This window comes from Canis aureus, chromosome 20 (assembly GCF_053574225.1).
Source record: "Canis aureus isolate CA01 chromosome 20, VMU_Caureus_v.1.0, whole genome shotgun sequence".
Classification (NCBI taxonomy): Eukaryota; Metazoa; Chordata; class Mammalia; order Carnivora; family Canidae; genus Canis; species Canis aureus.
This window is the reverse complement of record NC_135630.1, coordinates 43,004,347-43,020,986: the sequence shown is the minus strand read 5'-3', so window position 1 is coordinate 43,020,986 and position 16,640 is coordinate 43,004,347. Positions and strand designations below refer to the sequence as shown.

General features: G+C 38.8%; 1 protein-coding gene across 5 annotated transcripts in view; it reads left to right on the top strand.

The window, feature by feature from the left end:
* The window catches only part of NCKAP5 (NCK associated protein 5), a 964,576-nt gene that overhangs the window by 196,106 nt on the left and 751,830 nt on the right, over window positions 1-16,640 (top strand). Inside the window, exon 1 of one of the 5 annotated variants that reach the window (XM_077861471.1) lies at window positions 2,639-2,947. The exons of the other annotated variants lie outside the window; for them this stretch is intronic. The gene's annotated coding sequence lies outside the window, so the exon portion shown is untranslated. Of the gene's footprint in view, window positions 1-2,638; window positions 2,948-16,640 lie in introns of those variants that run through there. 5 annotated transcript variants of the gene reach the window in all.

Below are 16,640 nucleotides of genomic sequence, written 5' to 3'. Positions count from 1 at the left end.
CCCTTTACACAGACCACCTGCAGAACTGAGGCTCTCCTGATAGGCTGTATTTCATGCTTTGGTTCTTCAAATGGTCCCTTGTCTTGGAGAACAGGGATATCCTTCAGTGTGCCCTGAACTTGCATAAATGTGAAACAGTTTTCTCAAGGAGAGGTGGTTGTATTTGGCATGGTGTAGTTTTTGAGCCAAGCATTATTATTTTTGGCCGCTTGGTTGTTTTCTTCTCCATCTCAGAGAATTGAAATACTAATGTAGCGGAGTGAGCTGGGTAGCTATTTCAGAGGACTCATTTGCTAGATCACCTGTCCTAAAGAATGCCAAATGGAATACTTTCATTCCTATGAAGTTTCTTCTTCAATTTTCCTTCCAGTGTGCATGTACCTCCCCCCCTACCCTTTACTCAGTATAAAATTGTGCAAGGGAAGACCACATACATTTCCCTTTCAGAAGGGAAATGTTTGAAGTTCTCCTCACTCCTTTGGGTTAAGAAGACTTGTCCTCAATAGCACCTATTAGTCAAGTACCAAGTGGCAGAGCCATAGAGATACGTTAGCCCATAAGAAGTCAAAAGTAGTGAAAGGGAATATAAGGGAAGGGAGAAGAAGTGTGTGGGAAATATCAGAAAGGGAGACAGAACATAAAGGCTCCTAACTCTGGGAAACAAACTAGGGGTGGTGGAAGGGGAGGAGGGCGGGGGGTGGGGGTGACTGGGTGACAGGCACTGAGGGGGGCACTTGACGGGATGAGCACTGGGTGTTACTCTGTAAGTTGGCTAATTGAACACCAATAAAAAATAAATTTATTAAAAAAAAGTCAAAAGTCATAATTCCTTTTCAGGCTGGGGTCTCTGAGATTTGTGGGGTTACCTGGCTTCAGAAAGCATTAGAGATGCAGGTCATCTGGTTTATAGATATTGACATGGTCACCCTCTCTGCCTTGCTATGGAAAAAGAAGGTTTAGCTAAAAAAAAAAAATCAGTGTGTTCTTAGTGAGGTGGATGTGTTACCTTGGCAGGAAAATAAAAGGCTGTACTTTTGAATGATTGTTACATGGCCATGTGTGGCATTCCAGGGAAAAGATCCATTAGGAAACAGACAAGATATCACAGCTCACTTTTCAGCAGAAAATGACTTGGCTTTCACTGATGAAATTGATTACGGAGAAGGGTACTCATTGAAGCTGGGGGTATAAGCTTTCTGTATCTGCACATGAATAGGTCCTGGCCCAGCTCACTGAAATGTGGGCCTTCAATTTCTTTGCAATGTGAAAAGTGGAGAAGGGTGAGATGAAAGCTGGTTCTCAGTGAACTTGTTTTGCATTTCACGACTGCTGCTGATGAAAAAGAGGTACTGAGATCCATAAACTTAACACTGGAGTAGAGGATGGCTTCTAGGTCTCGCTTAAGTATCCCTGTGCAGGCCCTATAGATCACAAGATTTCCTGCTTGTCTAGGGGGTAGCTCTCTTGATATTGAGTGATCTATGGAAAGCATATTTATATTACAGGTCACTTTTTGAATAGAGCATTCATATATCCTACATTAAAGAAATAACTAAGAGTAGGACCAGACAAAAGACCAAAAAGAGGAAAGAAGAAAAAATACATACTATAAAAAAATATTCATTTCCAATAAAAGAAGAGATTAATTTTAAAATTTACCTTGGTGAAAATTTCTTAAAATATATAACATTCTCTCCCTATTAACATATTATAACATATTTTTTAGAAGTGCTATAGTATCTTGCTAATGATGTTTATCAGATGAAACTATTACGACTTCATCTTAAATGAATTTGTTTGCTTTCTAGGCCAGTTTTCTCATGGCCCGTTGTTGTGTGTGAACATGTGGTATCATGTTTTACCAACAATGGGCAGAATGTGGTTTTGGTGCTGTAAGCTATACAAAAAGACAAAATATTAGTCCTATTCTCACAAAGATTATAATCTAATTTGAAATATAAGAGTACTACTCAAAGAATAATTGTAAAACATTACAATGAGTGCATTATTAGCTGCCAAGTTGTGTAGTCCTCATTTTAATGACTGAACTATGAAAAGGAAGAGTTGTATATGGACTTGAAATAGACTGAGGCAAGGGGTATATTTGATGTGCCTATAGGATTAGGGCAGGTAGGGGGGAGAAAGCATTCTCCGTATGATACATAATGTATTAGTTTCCTGGAGCTGCTGTAACAAATTACTGTAAACTATGTGGCTTGGAAAAACAAAAATTTGTTCTTTCAAGAGTTCTGGAGGCTAGAGTATAAATCCAAGGTCAACCTGGCTGCACTCCCTCTGCAGACTCTAGGGAAGGTTGCTTCTTTGCATCTTCTATCTTCTAGTGGTTGCCAGCAATTTTTGGCTTATGGTAGCATAATTCCATTCTCTACGTTCATGTTCACATGGTTGTCTTCCTTCTGTGTTAGATCTGTGTCCAAATCTCTGTTTGCTTGTAAGAGTACCAGTCATTGCAAAGAGCCATCTTAACTTGATTACATGTGCAAAGACCCTATTTCCAAATAAGGTCATATTTCAGGTTCCGGGTGGATGTGAATATTTAACCCAGTACACACAGGGTGAGTAATACAAGAATAAATTTTTTCTCTGTCTTGTATTTTTGGCGAAACATTCTTTTAGTTTTATCATGTGGAAACCTTTCACAAAGTTTCTCATTTTCCCTTGTGGAAAAAGTGGAGAAATGTGGTCTGGATGCTAATATTATGTGGTGGATTAGATCTTGGTTGAATTATTGCCCCCAAAGGAAGACTGATGTCAACCAGAAGAAGGTTTTTGTGGAATGCTACACACTTTTTTCATGACCCTGGGACTGTTCAAGTTTTGGTCAGTGATGTGAATAAAGATAATAGAAGTTATATATAGCCCATTGAGAAGTTATATATATCTTGCTGGATTTTTTCAAGTTTCAGCTGAAGAAAGGTGTTAAAAGGTAAGAAAAAAATGAAAAGGATATTTCATAGAAATAAATGTAAAGTTTGGCATGGCTCTAAAACCAAGTGTATATTAGAGTATTAGAGTGCTCTTGACTTAGAAGCAAAATGTATTTAAATAGTGGTAATGTGAATGGCTCCTAAAAAAGTAATATGTAAACCAGAGGGTCTATTAATGGAATAAAGAAGGTCATCTTCTTCCTCTACTTTGGACTTTTCAAATTAAACTGAAAATAATTATATTCAGTGGAGGTTACCAAATACTAATGAAATTTGTTGGATGTTTTGGAATGTATTATGAAAAAAATGACCATTAGAGTAAATGACTCAAGATGACATTACTTGAGGAATAGATGGAACTTGCAGTATTGGCCTAAAGAATAAGAAGAATCAGCCTGAAAAAAAATAAGCTTTCTTTTAAATCCTCAAGTTATTTGTGTGGATGTTTATTTGAAAAGACTCAACTTTAGCCTGTATTACCTCAACAGGCTAAATTTTGACAAATCAATGGATATTTCTGGAAAGTACATCTTTGATACCTTGTCACAGGACCTCTTTGCTGAGATCCATGGATTGCCTGAAAGACAGTGAGTTTGAGGTGCTCAAGGCACGGGCACACAGCCAAGTTGTCAGAACAGTTTGGAAAATTGATGGAAATTGTGCTATTTGGATTCTAAGGGTCCTTATGCCTCTAAGTTTTATAACTTCTTGTGAAAGAAAATACTATAAAACTGTACAATTTGGATGAGGCATAATGATGTTCATTATATATTTTAACCTCCCTTTATGGATCAAATCAATATGGCATATAGCAGAGAAAAGGTGGTAAGGTCAAGATGATACAATCTCTGATCACAACCTTGACATGAAATCTACTTCAGATTGGCTTAGAGATTTTGGAGAGGGAACATTTTGAAAATTGGAGAGACATATTATTAAAAGGAGCTACTGTGCCTTAGGACAAACTACTATTTTCTTGTTCAGAGAATTCTTAAGGTTGGAAGGGAAAAAATCCACCTATTTCAAATTTCAGAGCTATCTGGGTTTAGTATTTCTATCTTCAGGAGAACATATATTCCCTGTGATCTATAAAATGGCATTCACCCTTTTTGATAATTTCCCATTTTTGTAATATGTTATAAAATTCCTTTAAATATCCTGAGTATAAAATAGATTCCTCTCAATCACTTTTGCCTCCGGCACAAGAGCACTGAATCTTCAAGCTAGAGTCTAAGAAAAAAAGGAACAAAAGCCCGAGGCAGAAATTCAATTTCTAATATGCATGAGAGCCAACAGCAGTTAAGGGAACATTCTTTCATTTATTCATTCATTGATCAACCAAAGACTTACAAGAGTAGCTATTCCATGATAGGCAAGGGGAATGCAGAGTGGGTCAGAACCCGTCCTTGGGTCTTGCACTCTCAGCCTAGCAGGGAGGTATATAACCCAGTATGACAGGAGCTTTGTCATATACCCAGTGCACAGAAGTATCAAAGTACATCACAGTGGGGCAAAAAGGCCTGTGTCTTTGCTCATGTGTACATCTTACATAAGTCTGTGGAAACATAGCACCTCGTCACCTATGTCATTTTATAGAAAGGAGAAAGTTAGAAAGATTAAGAAGTGCATAAACTGAAAGGCTAAAATACCTACAGAAATGTGGGTTTTTTTTTTTTTTCCTCTTATCATTAGGCTTTTTTAAAGGAAGGGAAATCCTTTAGGGAAAAGCTGCCCAAACATGCACTTCTAGGCATAGTTCAATATGTAGCCTTTGGACAAATCTTGAAGAAAACCAAATCAAGCACTTACATGTACTACTTTTGCTTTAGATGTAACAAGTCTTTCCTCTTGACTGCTCAGGATAAACAACTGGATTACTTGACACGATTCCATACAGAATGGATTAGCTAAATTTGTGCTTGTTCTTCCTCCCAAGTCGAAATAATGCCTGGACTTCCCCATGTTGAGATGATTCAAAAGGTTTGATTTGTGGCAAAGAGTTTCTGGAAGCTTACAGATGATGCCTTTCTCCCCTCTAGAATAAATATCAAACTTCTTATGACAAGGAGGAGAATAAATTCAACAGGAGAATGATACTCGCTTTCATTTCAGAAGTTAATATAAAATAGTATGGGAAGAATAAATTAGAAGTATACATTTTAGGTAGATGGGCTAAGGAAATTGATCTTCCAGCCGGTGTCTGTTTTATTCTGTTACTATGTCTGTTGCTTCATGTACATCTATTTATAATGTTTAATAGGTGTGTTTATTTTAGTCTGGTGAGTAATCTCAGCAGTGAGCTTAGAGCTGAGGAAGACAAATATGTATGGATAGGGTCATTGGAAGTACTGTATGTGGAACGCTGTCTCAGCAGGCTGGACACAGACTGGCTACTCTTTAGGGTACCAAGGTGAAGGCCACAGGTAGAGGAGCAAGATGACACTGACTTGAGACTGAATTTTCCTTATTTAAAACAAAGAAACAGACTTTGAGAAGAGGTTGTTAATAAGATTAACTTTGGGTTAATTATTTACGTAAGAAGACTACTAAAAGAGTGAGTTCAGGGACCTTGCCATTTATCTCTGAATTTTTCTGTTGCTCAGTAAAAGTTGCAAATGGAATTTCCTCTTAAACATTGACCCTCTCTTGGATCTATGTGATTTGATTTCGTGCCCCCAATGGTTTGGTTGGGAGAAGGGCAGTGAGTGGATGATAGGTGGAGCTGGAAGTGTGTCATCCACGTGGGCTCCACGAAGCCCTGAACTTCACCCAACCCCCTCCATATAGAATCACTCACTCAGCTTTACCAATAGCCTTTGGTTGGTTGGCTCCTTGCCTAACTGGTCTTCCCCATTTCATGTAATTGAGAACATGCTTGAAATTCATCTGAAAGTCTTCCTTCATTGACTGCACGCTTTTGGTTCCTCTTCTTTCTCACTCAGTGAGAAACATTTCCAGCTTGTGTTCTCTGTCTTCTCTCCCATCCCTACTCCTCCTTCCCCTTCACTTCTTGCTGCCTCTCCCTGCCCCCACCTCCCCTGGTTGTCCTTATCCCTTCCACAGATCCAGCTTTCACCTTCGCATCACACATATGCCTTCCAGATGTGCACCTCCAGTTTTCAATTACTGGAGTTTGAGTTTGACCTTCTTATTAGGGATCTTCATCTCCAGAGCACTGTAAAGCCAGCATGTTCAGAACCAGGGTCATCTTAGAAGGGTAGCAGAACATAGTGGTCAAGAGCATAGATTCCAGAGCCAGGTTGCCTGGGTCCACATCCCTCCTGCCTCCCACACTGATTAGCTGGGTGATCTTGGTGCGAGTTGTTTTAACTTTCTTTGCTTCAGTGTCTTCATTGTGAAAATAGGTGTAATAATCCTACTTAGCTCACAACAATTGTGGGAATTGAATGAGCTATTACATGTGAAGAACTTAGAAATGCCTGGTACACAGTAAGTGTGCAAGTGCATGTTAGCTGTTTTTTATTATTTTACTATTTTTATTTTCTTTTATCCTTAGAAAACTTCAGGCTTCTGAAGAACTCTCTTCTTTAAGATCACATATATTTGGGACATCAATCAATTTTCCAGGGGCCCAACATGAACCACAGGACTTCCATTCTTCTCTTACTGTCAACCTTCTATAAATTATTAAGGCTTTTAGATTTTCTAATTATTATGTTTCTTCTTTCTCTGCTTTTTTTTCTTCCCCTCTCCTACAACCACTATATAAATTCTTCCTTGAGCTCAAAGGAGAGCTTCTTACTTTGTCTCCTGCAATTGTTCAGTCCCTGTTTCCTCTCTTTGCAGGTCTGTCTTTCATTATCACAAGACTGATTTCCCTGAAACACAAAGCTGAATCACACCATCTTCATCTGAAACCACCACCACCCTGCCACAAATACACACACACTGGACACTGAATGATATCTAAATCCTTCAACCCGATTGAAAGGTCCTGTGCAACCTCTCTTTTTTTCATTTACTGTTCCTTTGTTGTTTTCTCCAGGGGCTCCATATTATAGCAATCTGCTCTAATTGCTATTCTATAAAATTACTTAGCTTCCTTTTACCTCTGTGCTTATGTTCACCTACACCCCTCCCCCTGAACTATCCCCTACTCACTCTCTCAGGGCTGTCAAGATCCTATCTTTCCTCTGGGACCAACTGGAATGACAACCCACCCTATTAAACCTTGGGGAGCTCCAGTGAGAAGTGATTGCTTGCTGGAAGAACCAAAGAGCACTTTGCATTTACACCTCTGAGGGACGCTTATTTACTACAAACCAAAAGCCTGAGAGTTGTGTAGTGAAAAGGATTTGGAGTTTGAAGTTACAGGAACTGGAATTTTAGTTCAGGGTCTACCAAAATCAGCCTCCATTTTCTCATTTATTAGCAATAGCAATAAGCATATCACAGGTATTTATGAGAATTAAGTCAGATGTATATGAAAAGTGTTTTAAAACTAGCAGTAAAAAACAAGTTTCATTTAGGGATGCCTGGTTGGCTCAGTCGGTAAAGTGTCTGACTCTTGATTTTGACTCAGGTCATGACCTCAGTGTCTTGGGATCTAGCCCCACATAGGAATACCTGCTCAGCGGGGTTCTGCTTCTCCCGCTCCCTCTGCCCCCTTCTCCCTGCTCATGCTCTGTCTCTGTCTCAAATAAATAAATAAAATATTTTTTTAAAGTTTCATTTAAGACTAGTTGCTTTGCATTTTATTCTTGATATCTTTATTTCTCCAACACTTTACATAATGTAGGCTTTTAAGAATTGATGTCCTATACATTTGTAAATAAATCTATAAGATTCAACTTGTAAAACATTCTTATCATGACTTTCTTCTTTTCAAAATCCCATCTGTCACCATAATGGAGACCAAGCTAGATTTGGGAGCCATTTCAAGGCAATGAAACATGGGAAATTTAAATTACCTGATACTTTTACAGCTTACTTCTTAAATAAGGAGAATGGCCTTTTAATAAATTATTTCCTGTCCTAAATGAATCTCTCAGTCACAGGAAATATTTAGTGTCCTCATATAAAAGTAATAAAATGACCTAAGAGATTGCTTCTTATTTTCGATGGCATCTATTCTGGCCCCTTGAGACCTTAAAAGGCAAAGAATTAGTTAAGACAGTTCTTCACATGGAGAGCACAATCCCTGAGGAATCATGGTGAGTGAAGGTCATAGAAGTCTGCTGAGGAAGATCATTCAGAGAACAGTTGGATTCAAAGGAGCAATGGCCTTGGATTCGGAGGTGTTGGCCAACTGGTGAGGGGAGAATCCTGACTCTTGTTCTGCCTGAATCAGTGGAAAGGCAATGATCCAAACGCAGAACCCTGGTCAATCCTCGGAGATAGCACTCACAGAGAGACTTCTAATAATCTGATTTTAGCTTGATGTCTCACATCTGCTATCTCACTTTATCCTTTTAAAACCCCACTGGGGTAAGGAGGGCAAAGCCCCTTATCCTCTTGCTTGACAGTAAAGAGTGAGAAGGAAAGTGGGTCTCCACTTCCCTTAGTAGATAAAGAAGGTATTTTCAAGCAATACCTGGAGATGTATAACTCAAAAAACAAAAACAAAAACAAACAAACAAAAAAACCTCTTCTAGTTTTTGTCTTTCCAAGTTCTTTCCAATTTGACAAAGTTTCTGGGCCCCTTATGTCTGCATGTTAGCACTTCCATCGTGCTTACAGGGTCCTGAAGTGCTGTACTTACTTCTCTAGATCGTGTTACCACCACTTTAAGGGTGTTAGTCCTTTGTCCTGTCTTATTTTCTCTTTCCCCATGTGAAGAATGAAATAAAGTGAATCCTGGATGCCTACTAGCTTTATTTAAAGACCTCAAGCAGGTCAGTTATGAGAATGAGAACATTTTGGACAATGAAGTAGACTAATGAAAGAAAGAAAGAAAGAAAGAAAGAAAGAAAGAAAGAAAGAAAGAAAGAAAGAAAGAAGAAAGAAAACAAGAAAACATTGCCCTTAAAAAAAAAAAAAGCAAACCTATATTTAAACACTTAAAATGAATTGGAATGTCACAAAATTCTATACTTGCCAAGTTTTTCTTGTACGTTAATTAATAACCTCACAGGCAATTAGGAGTTGGTTAGCCAGTTACCCTAGGCAGGGGTATGAAATTTTCCGAAATTGTTTGAAACATATGAGTGAATAAGTTTGCCAGCATCTTGACTTGTAGGTTCAGAAGTCAGCTCTCAAGATAAAAGAGAAGTTCATCAGGAGAACGCAAACAGACTCAGCAGGTCCCTATACTCATTGTTTTCTGTAGCCCCCTCTTCCAGCAGAGAAAACAGCTCTGTGGAGGAAGAATAAAGAGCAGGTTTGAAATGGAAGCAAGTGACTCAGGTGTAAGCTGGGGCAGCATCTGATGGAAGCCTGTTTGAAGCTTTAGGGAATCAGACAGGAATATGTGACCATCTAGGGGTGTGGTCCAGCAAGGACAGAAGCCACCTCGGGGCACATGCTCTGGGGTAAGCTGCACAGTGGAAATGGCAGCAGGATGATTCATGCCACAGGGACTGCCATCAGCTCATAGGTCTCAGGGAGTTTCTGTGTGCAGAGTCCAGCATTGAGCTGGAGGAGAGAGAAGGCCCACAGAAGAAGGGCAGATCCCATGGAAGAGCATCAAAATGAAGCAGGAGGAAACCTGCCAGAGATGGGCCGAGCCTCAGTCCTTTGCCATGCCACCAGAGTGGAGTTGTGGGATTCCGCAGATCGTCCAGCAGCCATCACTGGAGGAATGCTGTTCTGCTAAAATTCGGATGAGAAGAGACACATCTAGAGCAAAGGCCAGCATTGAAGAGAAGACAAGCAGAACCAGGCAGTGGATTCGCTGTCCCCTCATCTCCTGTAGGAATCTTCTCCTGCAGGAAGTCCATAGTGACTTCAGCCAAGCAAGGCAGGGAGAGACAAGGGAGAGCATTTTAATGCTGAATGTGATAGTCCTTTAAACCTGAACCCCTGAGAAAATTGGCTTAGAAAACTCTGGAGTGACTAGGTCAAGATTTTGTTTTTGTTTTTGCCATCAGATAGGATAGGTAGAAAAAGAAAAGCTATGTCTTGGCAAATGTGTGTTTAGAAGTGTACAGTTCATGTTGCTTGAAAAAAACTAACATCTAGGGGCAGCCTCAAATGCTTTTTTTTTTTTTTTTTTTTTTAAATTAGAGCCTGATGTGGGACTCGATCCCGGATCCCGGGATCACACCCTGAGCCGAAGGCAGACACTCAACCGCTGAGCCACCCAGGTGTCCTACAAATGCTTTTTATCTTTATTAGAAGTGAATGCTCAGAAATTTACATGCAGTTAATACAGGGGCATTCTAGAATGAGAACTTTGTGGCTACTTCTCTTTCCCAGATGGGAATGCCTTCGAGCTTACAGACTTTGTCATTTGAGCAGCATCTGAGATGTCCTCACCTGATGCTGCCCAGCTTCTCTGCTGTGCTGGCTGGGAATTGGCCCTTTACCCAAGGTGTGGGTTCATGTCATAGAGGCACAAGTCTTCCCTTTCAACAATTCAAAACTGCTGCCTATCAGGCAGATGGGATATGCCTAGGACTCTACTGGGTACTAGTGGACTAAAGGATAATGTGTGATCTCAGCACCAGGGAGATGACCCACAGCCCAGTGGGGCAACAGCTCTGGAACCATCAGTTATGAAATGATTTAGTAGGAGACCCACACTCGAGGCTGGTGGCAGCAGGATGGGCCTTTGGAAGCTCTATGGCAGAGGTGATTGTGCTTTTTCTGGACTGATGAGAATGGAGGGAAGGATATAGAGAAGATAGGGCAGGGAAGAGGGAGAGGAAGAAAGGAAAAGAGGGGAAGAAAGGGAGGGAGAAAGGGAGAGAGTGAGAGGGTGAGGAAAGAGATAGGGTGGGGGGAGAAGAAGAGAGAGAAGTGGTGGTGAGGGGGAGAGAGAGAGAGGAAAGAAAGAGAGGGAGGCTTTCCATGATATTTCTGCTCAGCAAAAGCCTCAAAAAGCCCAGGTGCATCTGTAGTCAGTTCTGTGCAGAGGACTAGCAGAGCCCCAGCAGCACAGATCCATTTTTACCTGGTTTCTATAGCATTTGGCCTTTTCTCTAAATTGTGTCTAAAAACATCATTTAAATTTTGAGATGCCCATTTTTCAGTGTTTTCCTTCACTGACTATTGGATGTGATGCTGCAGCCTAGCCCCCACCTCTTCATTCTTAGCTGAGTTAGTTCTTGGACTGTCTCTGTCACCCAAGCAGCTCGCCCCTTGCCCATTGTTCAGATGCGGAAGATGCCTCTGCTCTGCCATTCTGTGCCCAGCAAGGTTTGGCAACGGTGCTGCCAAGAAGCAAATCCTTCAACTCTGACTCAGGAGAATGAACACATCTTGCACTTTTTCTTCTCTACTTGTTACACACTCTACCTGCTGTAGGATGCTGGGTGATGGCATGAAGAACCAAAGGTGCTCCATGCCCCAAAGATACTTATAAGCTGGACTGAGAGTCCAGACATATACCCAGAACATGGAGGTAGTGTTCAAGGCCAAGAGGGTTTGGGGCCAGCTGACGGTGATGTAGACCAGAGACTTCAACAACACTACTGATGCCCTTTGCTGTGGTACTGGCCTGTGCTTTATAAGATGTTAGCAGCATTCCTGTCTTCCATCCATTATATGCCAGTCTACCCTCCTAGTTGTAATAACCAAAAATTCTCTAGACATTTACAACGTCTCCTTGCAGGCTAAATCACTCCCAGTTGAGAAACACTGATGTAAATAAAGGACATTAGGTATCAAATGGGAGGTCTTGCTGTTTTGCAGTTGTTACAGGAACAATGGTCTCAGGAATGACTGCAAGATGGGGAAGGTTTTGATAGGTACAAATGAATGCAGGATGTCTTTCTAGGGGAGGGATCTCCTTTTTTTTTTTTTTTTTTTTTTTTTTTTTAGATTCATTTATTCATGAGAGACACAGAGGCAGAGAGAGACACAAGCAGAGGGAGAACCAGGCTCCATGCAGGGAGCCCGATGCGGGACTAGATCCCCAGACTCCAGGATCACACCCCAGGCCAAAGTTAGGTGCTAAACCGCTGAGCCACCCAGGGATCCCCAAGGGAGGGTTCTCCTTGTGATGCCCCCCCATCTTTTCCTATTTCTATTGCTCTGTCTGGAGTCACTAATCCAATCCAATTATTGCAACTTCTATTATTTCATTTCCCCTCTCCCTCCTTCTCTTCCTTCCTGCCTTGATTCATGTACCTGACTCCTTCACTGAACACAGCTCAGGTGTGTGGTAATACCTGACTTCATAGAACACCAAAGAGCCGCCTTTGTGTGGACGCCTCTAACAAGGACTCAAGTTTCATTTGGCATCTACCTGCTGTTCCTGCAGAGAGCTCTCTGGTAATCTGGTAATCTCCAAACTCGGCTTAGATTTTCCTATGAAACCACATTCCATCTGTTTCTTCAGTAGATCTTGTTATTGCGTTCCATTCCATTCTGAAAGCACTGTGGGCCCCGTTCTCTGTGTTTCCCTGATTTGAAGTGCATTTGATCAAATTTGGGAGTAGGAAAACAGTGATACTTGGTAGTTTTTATGACAGGGAAACTCAAAGAACAAGACTGATGCAGAGAAGACTCTTAAATATATAAATAAAAATTTGAGCCATGGTATTAATTTCCCCTGAGTTGTCATGGAAATGCCTAAGGTAACTGGCATATTCTGTGAAATTATAGTTAAAAAGCCTAGTGACAGAGAAAGGGAGTCAGTGAAGCCAGTAGCATGAAAACTGTGTGGAATGGTCATTAGTAGATGAGGTCTGCTTCTAAGAATTTCAGTATAAAATGGGTCACAAAGGTGGTTTATTATCTTGGTTCATTATTCATTTTGATGGTGGACTTACTCTATATTTTCTTTGGAATCCCCAAATTATTTTGCAAATTGAAAAATCACCAATGTGCAACTATGAGGACAAACTTTGCCTGATCCTTTTCTGGTTAAATTAATTTCATATGCATTTTTAAAAATGTTATGTCTTCTGCCCATTATTAATTGGATTATTGATTTTTGGTTGTTGAGTTGTATCAGTTCTTTATATATGTTGGATACTAACTCTTTATTGGATATGTCTTTTGCAAATATCTTCTCCTATTTATAAGTTGTTTTTCAGTTTTATTGATTGTTGCCTTTCTGCAGAAGCCTTTTATTTTGATTAGTCCTAATAGTTGTTTTTTTTTTCCCTTGCCTCAGGAGACATGTCAAGAAAGATGCTATTATGGCCATTGTCAGAGAAATTACTGCCTCTCCTCTCTTCTAGGCCTTTTATGGTTTCAGGCCTTATATTTAGGACCTTAATCCATTTTGAGTTCTTTTCCTCTCTTCCATATTTTTATTTAAATTCTAGTTAGTTAACATACAGTATTTTGATTTTATTTTTGTGTATGGTAAAAGAAAGTAGTCTAATTTCATTCCTTTGTGTGTTTTGCACGTCCACTTTTCCCAACACCATTAATTGAAGAGATGGTATTTCCCATTGAATTCCTTACATTCTTTATCAAAGATGAATCATATAATTGTGGGTTTATTTCTGGGTTTTCTATTCTTTTCTATTCATCTATGTGTCATTTTTGTTCCAGTATCATACTGTTTGATTACAAAAGTTTTGTGATAAAATTTTAAGTCTGGAATTGTAATGCCTCTAGTTTTGTTTTTCTTTTTCAAGATTGCTTTGGCTATTCAGGGTCTTTTGTGGTTCCATACAAATTAAAAAAAATTTTTTTGGTTCTGTAAAAAATGCTATTAGTATTTTGATAGAGATTGCATTAAATATGTTAATTGCTTTGAGTAGTATGGACATTTTAACACTATTTGTTCTTCCAAACCATGAGGATGGTATTTCTTTCCATTTCTTTGTGTCATCTTCAATTTCTTTCATCGTTGTTTATAGTTTTCAAAGTATAGGTCTTTTACCTCTTTGATTAAGTTTACTCCTAGGTATTTTATTATTTTGGGGTTATTATAAATGAGATTGTTTTCTTCTCTTTCTGCTGCTTTATTATTAATGTATATGAGGCAATAGATTTCTATACATTGATATTGTATCCTGTAACATTATGGGATTCATTTATTAGTTCTAGTAATCTTTGGTGGAGTCTTTAGGGTTTTCTATATGTAGTATCATGTCATCTGCAAATAGTAAAAGTGTTATTTCTTCCTTACTAATTTGGATGCCTTTTCTGTTCTTTTCTTTCTTGAAATGGTCATACTTTTTTGTATATTTTTTATTGGAGTTCGATTTGCCAACATATAGTATAACACCCAGTGCTCATCCCGTCAAGTGTCATATGGTTTTTTTTATCCTTTCTCTAGTTGATGTGATGCATCATGTTTATTGATTTTTGAATATTGAACCACTCCTGCATCCCAGGAATAAATCACACTTGATTGTGATGAATGATTTTTATTTTTTTTAATTAGGGATATTTACTTGCTTGTTTATTTGAGAGAGAGGAAGTGAACACAAGTGGGAGGAGGGGCAGAGGGAGAGAGAGAATTTGAAACATACTCTGCACTAAGTGTTGAGCCCAACTTGAGGCTGGATCCCAGGATCCTGAGATCATGATTTGAGCTGAAATCAAGAGTTGGACGCTTAACCTACTGAGCCACATAGGTGCCGCATGAATGGTTTTTTAAATGTATTTTTGGGTTTGGTCAGCTAATATCTTGTTGAGAATATTTACATGTGTGTCCATCAGAGATATTGACCTGTAGTTCTCTTTTCATCTGTTTTTGGTGTCTTTTTCTATTTTTGGTGTCTTTATCTAGTTTTTATATTGGGAATACTGGCTTCATTAAATGAATTTTGTATCCTTCTCTTCCTCTTCTATTTTTTGGAATAGTTTGAGAAGAATAGGTATTAACTCTTCTTTAAATGTTTGGTTGACTTCACCTGTGAAGCTATCTGGTCTGTTGGGAGTTTTTGATTACTGATTCAATTTCATTGCTGATAATCAGCCTTCAAATTTTCTATTTCTTCCTGATTCAGTTTTGGGAGGTTTTATATTTCTAGGAATTTATTCATTCCCTTTAAGTTGTCCAGTTCGAAAAAAAAAATAAGTTGTCCAGTTTGTTGGCATATAATTTTTCATAATATTCTCTTATAATTCTTTGTATTTCTATGGTGTTGGTAATTATTTTTCCTCTTTCATTTCTGATTTTACTCATTTTGCATCCTCCTCTTTTTTTTTTAAATGAGTCTGGCTAAAGGTTTATCAATTTGTTAAACTTTTCAAAGAACCAGCTCCTTGTTTCATTGATCTATTTTTTTTTATTCATTTATTCATTCATTCATTCAATCAATCTAGTTTCTATTTCATTTATTTCTATGCTAATCTTTATTACTTCCTTCTGGTTTTGGGTTTTGTTTGTTCTTTTTCTAGCTCCTTTAGGTATGAGGTTATGTTATTTGAGATTTTTATTGAGGTGGCCTGTAGTCCTATAAACTTCCTCTTAGAACAGCTTTTGCTGTATCCCAAATATTTTGAGTTGTTGTGTTTTCATTTTCATTTGTCTCCATATATTTATTTTACTTCCTCTTTGATGTCTTGGTTAACCCATTTATTATTTAATAGCATGTTATTTAATATCCATATATTTGTGTTCTTTCCAGATTTTTCTTGTGGTTGATTTCTAATGTCATAGCATTGTAGTCAGAAAAGATGCATGTATGACTTCAGTCTTTCTGAATTTGTTGAGACTTATTTTGTGGCCTAATATGTGATCTATTCTGGAGAATGTTCCACGTGCCCTTGAAACAAATGTGTATTGTGCTGTTTTAAGGTGGAATGTTCTGAATATATCTGTTACATCCATCAGGTCTGATGTGTCATGGAAAGTCACTGTTTCCTTGTTGATTTTCTATTTAAGTGATCTGAGGATGTACTTACATTGTACTTAACATGTACATCCTGGGGCTCCTGAGTGGCTCAGTGGGTCAAGCATCTGCCTTTGGTTCAGGTCATGATCCCAGAGTCCTGGGATCCAGTCCTTTATCAGGCTCCCTGCTCAGTGGGAAGCCTACTTCTCCCTCTCCCTCTGCATTCCACTCCCTCTGCTTGTGTTCTCTCAGCCTCTCTCTCTTTGTCAAACATATAAAAAATATTTTAAAAAATTAAAAAAAAGATGTACGTCTTAAGATGTCTTATGTTGATATGAATGGTATAGCAAAATCCCCTACAGCTATTGTATTACTATTGATTATTTTCTGTTTATTATTAGCTGATTTGTGTATTTAAGTGCTCCCATATTGGATGAATAACTATTTACAATTGTTATTTCTTCTTACTGGATTGTTCCCTTTATGATTATGCAGTGTCCGCTTTCTCTTGTTTTAAAGTCTATTTTGTCCAATAGCAGTATGGCTATCTGGCTGTCTTTTCATTTCTATTTTCATGATAAATCCTTTTCCATTCCTTCACTTTCAATCTGCATATGTCTTTAAGTCTAAAATGAGTCTCCTGTAATGTTTAGTCTTTCTTGGCAAGTGTTTTGTGTCCCAGATATGTGATGACTTCTGGCTAGCTATGTAATGAAATGATGTGCTGGCCTAGCCCATCTGCTGCAAGGACCTTAAATTTTAGACACCGATGAACTTGATTGGAAGGTTCTTTGAAAGTTCAGTTCAGTGCCATGTTCTGAGT